This window comes from Glycine max, chromosome 6 (assembly GCF_000004515.6).
Source record: "Glycine max cultivar Williams 82 chromosome 6, Glycine_max_v4.0, whole genome shotgun sequence".
NCBI classification, from domain to species: domain Eukaryota; kingdom Viridiplantae; phylum Streptophyta; class Magnoliopsida; order Fabales; family Fabaceae; genus Glycine; species Glycine max.
This window is the reverse complement of record NC_038242.2, coordinates 34,060,169-34,074,106: the sequence shown is the minus strand read 5'-3', so window position 1 is coordinate 34,074,106 and position 13,938 is coordinate 34,060,169. Positions and strand designations below refer to the sequence as shown.

The 13,938-nt window shown below is 33.8% G+C and overlaps 1 pseudogene; it reads right to left on the bottom strand.

The window, feature by feature from the left end:
* Positions 1-8,274: 8,274 nt before the first annotated feature.
* LOC102663034 (uncharacterized) overlaps positions 8,275-13,938 on the bottom strand; it is a 29,325-nt pseudogene continuing 23,661 nt past the window's right edge.

Genomic DNA, 13,938 nt, shown 5'->3' with positions numbered 1-13,938 from the left:
ATATGCCAACAAGGCAACATGTTAGTATGTATGTACATATTTAAGGTGCAGATCATGATAGTATTATACCTCATGACTCTCCATATGATCTATACGAGACCTATATCCGACCAAGTCACCATGAGGTGTGGCCCTATATTCTAATCTACCACCACTCCATCTGAAATGTAAAACATACAAAATCAATATTCATTATAATGTTATAATACACGTCATTGAAATAAAAAATTTACATTTCGCCATATGTAAATAACCTTTTAGTCAGTGGAAAAGTTGTTTCGAGTCATGGGACTCTTGGTGCAATAAAAGGCATGCGGTACCAAGCCCATGACTGCAATAGTATGACATAACCACCCATAGCTTTACCAACCTCCGATGATGCTCGACATAGTTCTCTATACAGGTTTGCTAAACAAGCCAAACCCCAACTATATTTTTTTGTGTTGTTCAAATCACGTAATAGGTTCTAATACATTAAATGAACTCTATTTCTAGATTTATCAGGAATTAATGCACTGCCAATCATGTACATTATGTAAGCTCTACACCTGCATTGTAGTTGGTGCATTGTTGGTTCTTCAGGAAATGGTGCGCGCAACATGCTTAACAACCATGTCATCTTCAGTGCAGCTCCTTTACGTGCATTTTTGGGAGGGACTTCCCCTAGTAACTCGTGGCATAACTCATCCCAATGTAAGAAGCTAGGTCCAGCCACAGACGACCATCGACTCTAATGCCTAGATGAAGTGCAACATCTTCGAGTGTGATGGCAGGTGAAAGGTATGTATTTCAGGCCTTCATCGTTCAACCAATGCAGTGATCAATGCAAGATCAACTTTACACTGTTTGATTAGTGCAATATGTTGGAACCCGGTACACGATAATAATGGTATAATTTGTGGTTCTGGTTCAAGTATTGTATGGTAATAGGAAGTGATTAAGTCATTAATCGTAGTATGTGAACGATGAATGTGTTGATGATGCAATAGAGGTTTATGATCCATGAGAATGATGTCAAATGGTAAACCGAATACAAATGATATAAAAATTTGAAGTTGGGTGATGCAAATGTGGTATTGACATGCACCTCCCATCTATTTATCGTTTAAACTGTGTTCAGCTTTGCAAGCACAAATACACTTAAGGTAACTGTAATGCCTCAAGATTTCAAAACACATTTATAATTTGTCTCGTTGTAAGGCCTCGAGATTCCAAAGAACGTTAACAAGACTGTGGTACTATGACGCATCGAGATTCTAATTCACGTGAATCAATGACATTTTTGTGCACACTGTTCACCCGCATGCGTACGTTAACCACATTAACTTGGTTCTCAATAATTCATATGTCCTCAACATTACACTTAATGTAACTGTAATGCCTCGAGATTCCAAAGCACATTTATAATTTGTCTCGTTGTAAGGCCTCAAGATTCCAAAGCACGTTAACACAACTGTAGTATTGTGATGCATCGAGACTCTAATGCACGTGAACCAATGACATTTTTGTGCACACTGTTCACCCGCATGCGTACATTAACCACATTAACTTCGTTCTCAACAATTCACATGGCCTCAACATTACACTTAATTTAACTGTAATGCCTCGAGATTCCAAAGCACATTTATAATTTGTCTCGTTGTAAGGCCTCGAGATTCCAAAGCACGTTAACACGACTGTGGTACTGTGACGCATCAAGATTCTAATTCACGTGAACCATGGACCTATGATTGATTTCATATATAAACATATCATGTCACCCAACACTTTGCACAGTTGCATCAAATCAAATTGTGAGAGAAAACAGAGAGGGCAAGCAATGCGGTCAAAGCCTATTTGTGCGTATGTTTATATCAATGGTGAAATCATTCAAAGTTCAAGTGCAAATACAATTTTCAGAGGTGACAAGACAAAGTCGTTACTCTTGAATCCTATAATGACGCTACTAAATATAATAATCACCGCAATATAGTCATCAATTACAAATAATGGTGTTACGCCTATAATTAGTGCCCTTTGGTATCGTTGTCCTGTATATGAATTCAATGGTGAAGTTCAATATAGGGCAATTCAAATTATTGATGAAGAAGATGTTTTGTGCATGTTTCATACATTTGTCAATATAACAAGTGTAATATGTATGGAACTTAAAGTTGATGTTCATAATTCATTATCACCTACTCAAGTCTACGACCTAAGTTGGGCTGACATGGAGCAGAAGCTGGACAATTCCCTGAAATTAGAATGATTAATTTAACATCTTTTGTTGTTGTATTGCATTGAAGATTTTCTTAGTCTTTATTATGTAGTTGTAGTTGTAGTTGTTGCATGCTTGGAAGTTGTTATTTTCAATTTACTTCAGTAATAATAGTCTACACATGCATGATTTTAGAGATGTGGAGCAATGTCTCATCTAACCCTCACATGCACCAACAACCCCATTAAAGTGTGGTGTTGCACACTGTTCACTCACATGCGTATGTTTATCCCATTAACATGTTTCTGAACAATCCGCGTGACCTTGGCATGCAATGCGGAACACTGTGGTCAACAATCATCATGAAACGAACAGTCTGTCAAGTATATTAATGTGTCGGGTTGCACACTATTCACTCACATGTGTACACTGTTCCGCAGTTGCACAATATTTACTCACACGCACTAAATGTCCTACCTAACCCTCCCACCTAATCCTCGTAACTAACTTTGCTGTCTAACCCTCCCACCTAACCTTCCGATCTAACTCTCTTACCTAACCTTCCAATCTAACTCTCCCACCTAGCCCTCCAACCTAACCCTCATAACTAACTTTGCCACCTAACCTTCCAATCTAACCCTCGTAACTAACTTTGCCACCTAACTCTCCAACCTAACCTTCCAATCTAACTCTCCCACCTAACATTCCAATCTAACTCTGGTACTAAACTTTCTCAGCCCATATATAATATAACCATTTGACAACAACATATCACACACAACAACTTTCTCACAAAACAAAACTCGATTTGTAACTCTTACACCATTTCCACTCATATCTCATAAGCACCACCATGGCTCCACCTAAAGAAATTGTGACCATCATTTACCACAATGGTCACATTGTAGACGACCCAGTTCAAGGATCGATGTACACATCTGCGAACCCAATATTTTTTACATCAGTCGTTCTATTACGTTCACACAATTCATTCAAAAAATTATCAATCGTCTCCCTGCTTGAGCAACTGAACAATTTGCTCAATTGTTATTTTGTGTCCCTATTTCATTTCATCTCGGTCAAACACGTTTTATTTCAGCTCAACTATTCGACAATGATGATCTCAGAGGCGCGATGGAAACAATTCTCCAGAATCCATAATTGAATTCTGCCGAATTCTATGCTGTTACTGACCTTATTCCTCAACCACAACCATCGTCTCCACAACCCTCATGTCCACAACTACAACTACCGCCTACACAATAGTTATCGTACAACAACCTTGAAGCAGAAGACCCCTTTCACATTTATACTTCATACACACAACTATTATCCAGAAATTATTCTTTTTTTGATGCCCAACAAACCTTCTTTGACCAACAAAACCATCCTTCATCCCCCTTTACGCCACCTTCACAACTACCACAAACGCAAACATCAAACCGAGATGAACATCCCATTCCTAACGAAGATCCCATTATATGATTTCATGATGAAAACATGGATGATTTTAGTGAGGATGAAGATCAATAGTTCTTTGATCACATCAATCACCAAAGCAATGACCAAATTGATGACCAAAGCGATGACGAGGGCATTGGCAGACCAACGACACCTCCGTCACCTCCGTTGCAATATCACCAACCTAGGTGTTCAGTAGACTTGAACTTTGACCACCTACCACACTACATTGATCGATAGCATTTTGTTCATCAGCAATATAATGTACAACCACCAATTGGTGAACTCGAGGTTGGCATGACATTCGATGAAAAAGTACAATGTATTCGAGCAGTCAAAGAATACAACATTAGAAATCATTTTGATTGCAGAACAATTTACTCTGACCAGAAAAGGATAAGCTTTGTGGGTAAATTACATGAAAATGATTGTACATGGAGCTTGGGCGCATGCAATTCTAAGAGGCATAACAAATGGATTATCAAGAGTATCAGAGGTCATCACACTTGTCTCGTGCCAATGCTCAAACAAGATCATCGCCAACTTGACAAACACGTCATAACACAGATCATCCAACCAATTGTCAAAACAAACCCAACCGTCTCCATCAAGACGTTGATTGCAGAGATCAAAACGTTCATGAATGATACCCCATCCTACAAGAAGACATGGTTAGCAAAGCAAAAAGCGTTGGAGATGATTCATGGAAACTGGGAAGAATCATACACCAAATTGCCAAAACTTTTGGGAGCTTTGCAATCTTGTGTTCCTGGGATTGTGGTCGCTGCTCAAACGAAATCCGTGTATGAGGGAGGAGAAATAGTACCGGGCAAAAGATTGTTTAAACGTATCTTTTGGTCATTTGGTCCATGCATTAATGGCTTTGCATATTGCAAACCTATAGTACAAGTAGATGGTACATGGCTTTATGGGAAGTATACTGACACACTGTTGATAGCTACCGCACAAGATGAAGCTAACCATATCTTTCCGATTGTCTACGCCATTGTAGAAGGGGAGACAACTTCAGCTTGGGGTTTTTTTCTAAAGAATTTGAGAAGACATGTTACTCCGCAAATTAACATTTCTCTCATTTCAGACCGACACCCCTCAATTATAAGTGCCTACAACAACCCTAGTAACTTATGGGTCCAGGACATATCCCATTTCTTTTGCCTACGCCACATTGCAAAAAACTTTCTTCGCTGTAACTCAAACTGCAAACATTTAAAGAAATCACTCATGTTGGTTGGTGAGAATCTATTTTATTTATTCGTTAAACTTTTCTTTCAATCAAATTTTATAACATAATAGATTGATTGAATATTTACAGGTTACGCATACACGGAGAAGATGCACTGGCGACATCTTAGGGATATCTGTGGGAATAAGCCTAGTGCAGCTGAATGACTTGATCAATTACCCAAACAAAAATGGGTACAATGCTTTGATGAGGGAAAATGTTGGGGACATATGATTACCAATTTGTCTGAGTCTGTTAATTCCATGTTCAAAAACACAAGACATTTGTCGGTGTCATCGTTGGTTGAGGAGACGTATTTTAAGACCGCACAACTCTTTACTATTAGAGGTCGACAAACTCAGGCAATGATCAACTCCAGCTCACAGTATTCTGAAGTCGTCTTCGATGCAATGAATAGCAGTCAACAAGAATCTGATACACATATTGTAAATCAATTCGACAGACACAATCACACTTTTATTATAACAGAGACTCAATCCTCACTTCAAACACCCAGACCACCTGCAAGGTTTAGAGTAATGTTACAATCCCAAATGTGCGATTGTGGTAAATATCAGGCTAAACACTTACCGTGTTCTCACGTCATGGCTGCCTGTAAATTTGTCAATGTTGATCCAATGACCCATGTGCCGATGTTATTCACTTTACAACACATTTTTTACATCTACAACAACTCCTTTGGTTTATTGCCACACAAATCAATCAATGTGACAAGAATATGAAGATCAGTGGGGACCTGATCCAAGGAGAAAGAGGACTGCAAAGGGTCGTCCCGTTTCAACTCGCATTCCTACTGAGATAGACGAAGACGAAAATGAACGGGCAAGTAGGAAAAAATGTGGACTTTGCCGGCAACATGGTCATAACAACAACAATTGTCCAAACATATCTTCATCTTAAGTTTTTCCTTAGCCAAATGTGATTGCTTATATGTTTTATTGATAATGCAATATAATGTTTTTCTATAAGTAAATTATTAAAACCATTACTTTTATCATTTTTAATTAAATCTAATGACATCAACAAATAAATTATATTTAGTAAAATAATTATATTCAAAATTTTAAAATTATTACTAAAATATATATATTATTATACAAAATTCAGATTTTAAAACATATATTCACCTAAAAAATATCTTAAATACAACAACAACAACAACAACAACGCCTTATCCCACTAGGTGGGGTCGGCTACATGGATCAACTTCCGCCATAATGTTCTATCAAGTACCATACTTCTATCCAAATCATTAAGTTCGAGATCCTTTTTGATAACCTCTCTTATAGTCTTTTTGGGTCTTCCTCTGCCTCGAATTGTTTGCCTTCTCTCCATCTGGTCTACTCTCCTCACTACAGAGTCTACCGGTCTTCTCTCTACATGCCCAAACCACCTAAGTCTATTTTCCACCATCTTCTCTACAATAGGCGCTACTCCAACCCTCTCTCTAATAGTTTCGTTTCTAATTTTATCCTGTCGAGTCTTACCACACATCCACCGCAACATCCTCATCTCCGTTAAACCTACTTTATTCTCATGTTGGCTCTTGACCGCCCAACATTCTGTTCCGTACAAAATCGCCGGTCTTACCACAGTCCGATAAAACTTTTCCTTTAGCTTGATCGGTACCTTTGCATCACATAACACCCCCGATGCTTTTCTCCATTTCATCCATCCTGCTTGAATGCGATGATTCACATCCCCTTCAATTTCTCCATCATCCTGTATTACAGACCCAAGATATTTAAACCGTGTGACTTGAAAATATCTTAAATAATGTAAAAAAATTAATTAAATTCAACAATATCATTTTCTTAACAAAAAATTAATTTAATCAATATTAAAAATAATAATTTAATAATTAAGTAATTTTAAAAGTAATTAAAAATATTTTTATATAATATAATATTTAATTTTAAAAATATTTTAATTAAAAAAAAGGATCACGAAGGGAAGTCGGGGTTGCCAAACCCGACTTCCGTGCAACAATAACAAACTAGTGTAGTTTAAGAAATATTTCTTAAACTAGTGTACTTTGATATTTTTCATGAGAGAGAGTATGCAATTCTGGAAAAAAAACCATAGAACGTTCCATGCTTAGTGTTTTTCAAAATCCCCCAATTGGCGGTTGGCTCATTTCACTTTTCCCCAATTTTTTTTATTTTTTTCGATAAAACCATCCTCTAATGCATTTTCCCTTATGCAATTCATGTCCACGTTTGTAATGTTTGCAATTGAAAGGACCATAATACCCTCACAATAGGACACGTGTTAATTATAGGCACATGGTTAGTTTTGTAATTTAAAATGCCCTGTGAAGGTTTAGAGATAACGTAGATATGATTACAATAATTAAAAAAATTAAACTATAAAAAACACTTATAGTTTCAGAAGGCACGTGTAAGTAATATTTTGTGTAATTTTGTCTTTCAAATGGTGATCCTACACATGTCATTGTATCACAACAAATTCAAAATCAACTAGCCTTTTGCTCGAGCCGACGCTCGGACTCATACTCCTATTTGAATATTACGAACACATGTGCTCATACTCAGAATTGAGGTTTCTTAAATGTTAAATATTACTAATCATTAAAAAAAATTGTAAAAAAATAATTTGTATATTTAAGCAGATAATAAATAACCCAATATATAATAACATGATTCAGATTACAAAGATGGAATATTGTCTGAAAAGACTGGTAATGTAATTGCAATTCAAAGTACTATGATAGACACACATAACATATTTACGAACAAACAATTATATAAAAAACATATGAGGTTCCATCTTCAATTGGAGTCTCTAATACCAAATAATAAACCTGCGCAACTTTAATTCATAGAGAGGAAAGCACTACGGAGTGTTGGCGTTGGATCAATAGTCTGCAACAGTAAATGTATATACTAAGTACATAAAAATCAATCACAAAGTAGACAAATAAAAATAACTTACATGTACTTCAAGCAAATGAAGCCCTACATTTCAATGGCTCTTGGTTCTGCAAAGGTGAACAACCACTTTCACTAAAGTGCAGGCCTTTTTCAAAGGCCGAGCTCATATTATTTGAAAACAACAAACATTGAATATAACAAAAATAATAAATATGTCATAGAAAAATTGAATCCGCAAACATAGAATATAAGATAATAATATTTGTAGTTTTGTTAACAATGTTCAACAGAAAGTAAACACAACAAAACTTGTATGTTACCCGAAGGTAATTAAGTTACAAACATAATATATAAAAATAAAACAAACATAAATAATTAAAGAGTTCTTCAAGTGGAGTCATTGAATATAACAAAAATAATAAATATGTCATAGAAAAATTGAATCCGCAAACATTGAATATAAGATAATAATATTTGTTGTTTTGTTAACAATGTTCAACAGAAAGTAAACACAACAAAACTTGTATGTTACCCGAAGGTAATTAAGTTACAAACATAATATATAAAAATAAAACAAACATAAATAATTAAAGAGTTCTTCAAGTGGAGTCAGCTTCGTCCTTTTCCTGATTCCATTTAACTTGCTTCCTATAGAGGACCTCCCATAAATGTTGGTCAAAGTTGTAGAAGAAGACGACCTCATCTCCAGGCTTCAAATGTCTATCAGCTAAATATTGGATCCAGGACTTAACAACACATGATAGACCATTATTCATGGTGATCATCCATTCGTAAAGTCTACCACGACCACGATCTACAATCATATATTCTTTTGATCTAGATAAATAATTTGAAGCCTCTGGTGGCAGAACCTAGGTTAGAACGAACACAGTGATTAAAGATAAAACGTCAACAATAAATAATATAAAGGATTATGATTATATTAAGAAATACCTACCAATTGATAATTGTGTTGTATCATATCTTTAGAGATATCAATGGTAAAAACATGGCGCCTGGTGGTTGTGGCTGACCTTTGGTGTGTTTGTCTATGTAGAGGTCCCACAACATCCACACTGAAATTAGTATTTTTGTCCCATGCAACAAAACACATGATAACACTTTCGTAAATGCCATGGGTTCTCCTAAGTTCCTTCAGTCCATCGCCAAAAAAGAATCGGTTAGCATATTTACGAAGCTTTATAAAGTGCTTGTTTCCTTTGTAGTCGAATAACACATAAGTTGGATAATTTGGGGACCATTGTCTATGATAAGATAAAGGAACCTCAATGACATTCTGCACGTTAACATTTTAAACATATTATTTATTTGAGATTAACATAAATAGATAAATGTTTAGGTGTGAAAATCGTGACCTTCTCAAGACGGAATGACGCCTCAAATCGGTGCACAATTGTTGATACCTGCAAATTTGACAGGCCCTACATGACAATCATTTATGTAATGAGTAAGTGAACAAACTTGTACCCATTGAAAGGAGAAGATAAATATGTGCAATATCAAACATGTACTATGAACGAAAAGAGCAAGCATAGAAGGACAAAAGTTATCGACAATGTATATCGAATATATACATGTATGAAGCAAAAAAGTTGGTCATGAAATTAGGATGAAGGATGCATGATCATAAAGTATGGAAAAGTTAAACTTACAACATCAGACGCGTTCGATGATGTATTCATGGTGTTTTGTGTTTGGAGATGTTCTTCGACAAATGAGTGAAAAGTTGGTGATACTGTGTGGTTATGGATTGATATAATACTGCGTTTTAATTATGAGGGGAGGAGGGTGAACACTTATAATGAATAGTTAACAATGTACATAGTAACCGATAGCCTTTTACACTTTTCGTGCTAGTTTATTATGAATTATGACTACTGTTGTATAATTAAATAACAATAAATAATTTCATCCAAAGCTTAAATATTTAAAAATAGTATCATTTACTATTAATCAAAAAAATAATTATATGTATATGCAAAAGATGATCTTTTTCACTTCCCGATCTATGATTAGACAAGTAGTATTTTGGCATTGGGAAATTGCACCTCAGCAAACATCTAGTAGTGTATTAATTATATGGATTCTTATATGTACTCTAATAATTATTATGGATGTGACATGTCATTGTAAAAATTGAAATCAGAATATTGACGGTCACTACACACAACTGTTAATTTGATACATGCTTATATCCACATGCTAAAATGTTAGGAGTCATTAGTACCTGTATAAACACAAATTCCAAAAAATCTACTAACAGGATTTTGTAGGCATCTATATGTTAAGTTGACAACGACGTCAAAATTTATTCAATTATTAATAATTAATACTTATTAGTTTAGGAAAACAAAACACATGTAAAATGAAAAAGAAAGAAATATGAAAGATGAACATTATTTTGTACACCACACCAAATTTTTTGGTTAATTATACATTACTTATTTAAATGAAGATCTGGGTAAAATTCTCTGAAAGTCCAAATAGAAGGTCTTAAACATACAATTTAAGATGTAAATATTACTTATTTAAATGAAGGTCTGGGTAAAATTCTCTGAAAGTCCAAATAGAAGGTCTTAAACATACAATTTAAGATGTAAATATTAATTTGGGTCAACCTAACCAATGATGAAGATTCAAATAATCACGCAATTGAAAAGCATACAAAATTCCAGCCAAAAGAACATCTCCATCATCAACTCAGATTTAAGAACCATCTCTCTCACCCACAAACTTGCACTTGCAACAAATTAAGTATAACTGACATCAGAAGAACATACCTATTAAAAAGGAAGGGCGAAAGGGGATACCTTGAATTTGGATTGCTTCAGAATAGAAGCATCGCCGGTGACTCTGACATTAACAACCACTGCAACAAAGACCAAACCCAATTCAGAACAATAAAGATTGCAAACAATATTAAAATTTCAACAAACACAAAACTAAAGGAGAAATAGAATAGATGACAAACCTGTACTCAAAATGTTAGACACTGTCAGTCGTGTAGTTTGTTGGTCTCGGTCAAAATTAAAAACCAATGTTAGTTAGGATATACCAAAATATAAACAACCTTAACTAAATAACAGAATACACACACAAATAATAAGTAGGTGATACAAAATGCACCACTGCTACAAAAGCAAACAAAGTTGGCGTATCATTTATTAATGATAGACATACATGCGAATAAAAAAAAAATTATTATCTACAAATAACTCTTTAGAAACTATATCATTTAGATAAGCAAAAGTTATCATTGCAACTGTAAGAATGAAAGCCAATATGTTTCAGAGCAGACATAACATAACCTGAATGATATTGTCAAGGCTAAGTTAATATATACTTTAAATTGTGAAGGCCAATATGTTTCAGAGCATAACCCACCAATGAATTAATAATCTGAGACAAAATTGACAAAAATATAGGAATTTGGGCAACATAACATAACCTGAATGATATTGTCAAGGCTAAGTTAATATATACGTTAAATTGCGAAGGCCAATATGTTTCAGAGCATAACCCACCAAAGAAAGTGTCATCAAGGTAGAAGAAGGATCAGGAACACCCAAACAATTAACCAAAAAAATCGCACCTGTTGTGATGAAAATCTCTGCTTTTTTTGAGATAAAAATCAAAGCTTTAGTGTGTTCTTCGGGCTCTATGCGAAACAAAGTAGGAGAAGGATCAGGAACACCCAAACAATTAACCAAAAAAATTAAGCTTTGAAAGAACTACAAAGAAAACGCACCTATTGTGATAAAAATCGCTGTTTTTTTTAGATAAAAATCAAAGCTTTAGAGTTGTTCGACCTTCTCTGCGAAATAATGAACATGCAAGATAAGTTTAAGCAAAGCAACATCATAAAGCTTTGAAGGAGCATCAATATAAACGCACCCGTACTTATAAAATCAAAAAATTGAAGCTTTAGTGTGTTCTTCGAGCTTCTCTGTGAAACCAAAAACATGCAAGAAAACTTTAAGCATCAAAAACCGCAACAGATTGGAATAATAGAAAACACAGAAGACGAGGAGGGTAAACGAAGCGCATCAACGTCGGAGCAACAAAGAAAATGTCGTTTACTCATCAAAATCAAAGCTTTAGTATGTTCGTCCACCTTCTCTGCCAAACAAAGAACACAGGAAGCGAAATGAAAAAAAAAACAAAAAGAAAAAACGCAGAAGCCGGGTGGGCAAATGAAGAAATGTGGTGTTAAAAATCCCATCTTTAGATGTAACAAAAACGCAGAAGACGGGGAGGGAAATGAAAACTTACGAAGGGTCCGTTTATGCGTGTATGCAGCTACGGTGGAAGGAAGCCAGTGGTGAGATAAGCAAGAGCATGAGCAGCAAAGGAGAAACGACACCAACACATTGTCTTCCATGTTTTTTTCTCACAGGAGAGAAAATAAACACGAAACCAAGCAACATGGATGCAACTGGAATGCGAAATGGCAGTGTACCCGAAAATGCAAAATGGTAACGTAGAGTCAACATTGGAAAATGTCTGCAATAAATGCAAAAAGACAAAAACAATAAATGTAGAGATTGTGACATTTTTAGGCAGGAACGAGAAAAGGAATACGAAGAGGAAAGAGGAAAATAAGTGTATAACAAAAAAAAAACTCTTCAGGAGAAGCAAATGTCTTGGTATTCGTAAAGCATTGGTATACGTAACATTAAAAATAAAAAAAACATAAAAAAGATGATAGATCAAAACGCATTGGAAATGAAATGCATCGTTTTTGTTGGCACTGTAGCATGAGGTGACATTTTTAGGCGGGAATTGGATCAACGACAGCTTGACGCGTGGCCATTCAGGGCCTTGTTTGTATAATGATAGATGATTGGATGAAGAAAAACATAATAATGTTGTGTTAGATGATTTGGTTCAATGTTTATAGTGATAACAAGAAGGTAAACAAAAATCATATCATATGCATGCATTTAAAAAAGAAAACATTTGTTTTTCAAATTTCTTAATTGGTTTTACGTTTTTAAAATTCATTTCATTGCCTTTAAATGCTTTTAATTGCCTTTAGACGTTTTATTCCAATAGACATGCTTTTAATTGAAGCCCCCTTTATATATTTATTTTTTCAAACGATTATTGTGAGATTCACCCATTATTCATTTTCTAACACAATCAATTAGATAATATTTTATTTTATACACGCCACACTTACTATCTTTTATTTTCTTCGAAAACTACCCCCCACCATCTCCCTTTATATTCCAAAAATACCCCACCCTTCTCCTTATATATATATATATATATATATATATATATATATATATATATATATATATATATATATATATATATATATATATATATATATATATATATATATTTTCTTCTTTTTTTTTTTAAGAAAAACTCTACAAATTACTTATTTTACTTTCAATGTTATATAAAGACCTCACATATTGATTAATTAATTTTAAATTTACTTTTATAATGCAAAATACATAAATATTAATCTTTAAATAATTTTAAAATATTAAATATTTTATTATTCCTTCCAATTTTTCATATACCTTAATTTTTATAGTTTTTTTTACAAACATATACATTTCTAAATTAAAAACATGTTAAAAGAATCAAATAATCTTTTCATCCTCATATAGATTTGTATTTAATAATAATAAAAGGCCATAAGGATAATTAGTTTGTTGCAATTATTTTTTAAGATTATTTTTTTTCTTAACCAAGATAAGCATTTATGTATCAAACAGTTTCTAGGATAAGTTATTTGTGTTTTTAATCTAATAAAGATAATTAGTTTTTAATTTGGGAAAATAACTCTAGATTAGCATTATGGGAAAATATACTTTTCGAGATTGTTGAATTAGTTTTCTTAAGATATGTCTATTTTTTTACAAAAATAAACATGTATAAAACAAATACTTTTTATGAAAATTTATTTTTTAATTAATATTATATCTAGAATAACTACTTCCAATTACCTATTTAAGATTAGTATGTTTTCAAAAGATTATTCCTTCTAGATAGTTGAATTTATTTTTGTAATATAGTTTTTTAAAAATTAATATTATTTTTTAATTAGTTTTTTTAAGATAGGAGTGTGAAAGTATTAATAT